We start from the raw sequence: 2,249 nt of genomic DNA, 5'->3' as shown, positions 1-2,249 counted from the left end.
CAGGTTTTTCAAATGTAATATAATGTGCATTTCCCTTCCTGACATAAAGTCTGTGCCCCCTAATCCATAACTGATATACCCGAGCACACGGGCACTCTTGCCGTGTGTCGCGGGCACACTGGCCTGCGGGAGACCTCCCGGAATAGAAGCAGAGTTGGCAACTCCCTCTTTCCTACCTTCAGTTTCCTGGTGGGATTTCAGCCGCTGCCACGGTGGCCTGCTAAAAGTTTCTGCTGTCAAGGGATTGGAGCCCCAGCCCAGCCTGACCCTGGAGGCTCAAAGCAGACAGCCGGCGCTGCTTAGCCTGGAAGATGACCCCCACCAGAGGTGTTCACATAAAGGGGGCTGAAACGGGAACGAGCCTTCATTGGGAGCGGTCGCTGCCTTGCTTCGTGTGGACACATTACGGGTGAGATTTAGATGAGGGTTGCATGGGCTTGGATGGGGCTGGCCCTGCCACTTGGCTGTGCTGGGTGCGCGCCGCGGCCCCGCCAGCGCGGCCGCCCCGGGCCCCCGGGACAGACACGCGCTCGGACTCGAATCCAGAGGGGTTGACACCGGGCTCTGCCCCGCCCCCCATTGGCAGCGGACCTGGCCCCGCCCCTAGCCCCTCCAGTTCGTAGCGGCCGCTGAGCGGCGCGGGGGAGGAGCTTTGCCCCCTCTCGGCTCCCGTTGGGAGTCAACTATGGGCGGAAGCGGTGGGACTGGACAGGAATCCTACCCCTCCCCCTCCCGCCGGGCCGGGCCGGATCGGGCCGGGTCACGTGCGGCCTGCGGGCTATAAAACACTAGGGCGGCGGCGGGGGGAGGGGTAGGTGTCTGGCTGAGCGCGCGGGACTCACGCGGAGCCGGCAGCGGTGAGCGGCGTGGGGCGGGCGGGCGAGCGAGCGAGCGGGGGCGACGGGGTATGCCCGTGGGGAGCGGGCGGGTAGGTAGATAAGTAACACACACGTGTGACACGCACACAGACGTCTGTAGCACTGGCTTTCCTGGGCTGGAGCTCACTTGATCAGTTAATCGGTTCATTATTGCCCAGCCTGATCAAGGCAGCTCCTGGCTACTTCAGTGGGCTGCTCCCGTACCGCGGTATGTACACACGCGTGCGCACACCCTTTGATCACCCCTCTTTGGTCCCTTCTCCAGCCAACGGGCGTCATGGCCCAGGTAGGCAGCAAAACAAGCTGACAAGACTGTGACTGGTTGCTACTGCTGCTCGTGGTTTGTGGCAGAGCATTGATATTGGAGCTGCCTATTTTTAATACCAGTGCTCTGCCCAGTAACTCACTTGGTCAGATGCTGTGTAATGGGGAAGTGATCAGCTGATGAAGTGAGACCTGCTTTTCTGGGCTGGGGAAGAGCTTGCAGCAAGAGAAGTTGACAAGACTTGTACATGTGTGTAATCTCTAACTGGTAACTAACCTCTCTCTCATTAGTCTGTAAGGTGTGGGTCTACCCCTCCCTTCATTTGACTTCAGACTCACATGGCTAACAACATCTCTCTCTCTTTCCAAATCTACCTGAGCATTGCTAGTGAGATAAATCACATTATTGCTCGGTTCCTGAGGAACTAGGTCACCATCAGCCCTCCAAAGAGATTGGTGGTTAGTTGTGTTAGCCTGAAGTCAAGCAGGCAGGGTAGTGGCTAACTGGACTAGGTGTCACTTTTTTACTTCTGCTTGAGTTTACAAGACTACCAGTTTGTCTGTTAAAGGTGTCATCTTGCCCTGCCTTCTGTCTGACTGTCACTTGTCTGATTCTGTTGTCTGTATCTGTGTGTCTATATTTATTTTTTGTAAGATCTTATTGGTCCTACTTGGACTGATCAGCTCCTTGGTTATTCTTTGTAAGGAATCTGTCCTAGATGCTCTAGAAAGCCGTGCTAGTATGGGAAAGAGCCTTTCTAAATAATGAAAGTCACATGGGTTAACATAAATGTTCTGGCTTAAAATCAGCATCATTAAGTACTTGTGAACAGGTGCTGTGTTCTCACTTGTATGTTGGGTGTGGGTGAAATAATTTCCATGTACCTTAAGGCTGCTTGGCTGGCGTGATATACCTTGAGACGGCTATAGTGTGTACATTTGGGTGTGAGTTGCTTAGGTTTTTAAGAGAAATATATTTGATTGTTTCATGCTTGAAACCTCTCTCCATGGACTGTATGCTGGCAACTGTTCCTACTTTAGGAGTATCCATTCATCTGCAGTGCAAACCAGAGCAGGGCTTGTTCAGGGCCTCCTCCATTTCCTGCT

General features: G+C 54.1%; 1 protein-coding gene across 6 annotated transcripts in view; it reads left to right on the top strand.

Annotated features, from left to right (window-relative positions):
* The first annotated feature begins 245 nt into the window (after positions 1-245).
* The window catches only part of OSBPL1A (oxysterol binding protein like 1A), a 107,153-nt gene continuing 105,149 nt past the window's right edge, over positions 246-2,249 (top strand). The window contains exon 1 of one of the 6 annotated variants that reach the window (XM_025213895.1): positions 246-409. The gene's annotated coding sequence lies outside the window, so the exon portion shown is untranslated. Of the gene's footprint in view, positions 410-678; positions 858-2,249 lie in introns of those variants that run through there. The other 5 variants (XM_025213892.1, XM_025213903.1, XM_025213899.1 and 2 more) reach the window with 5 other exon arrangements.

The sequence above is a fragment of the Alligator sinensis genome, unplaced genomic scaffold, assembly GCF_000455745.1.
Source record: "Alligator sinensis unplaced genomic scaffold, ASM45574v1 scaffold117_1, whole genome shotgun sequence".
NCBI classification, from domain to species: domain Eukaryota; kingdom Metazoa; phylum Chordata; order Crocodylia; family Alligatoridae; genus Alligator; species Alligator sinensis.
The sequence above is the reverse complement of the archived record's forward strand: the minus strand, read 5'-3'. Positions and strand labels throughout refer to the sequence as shown.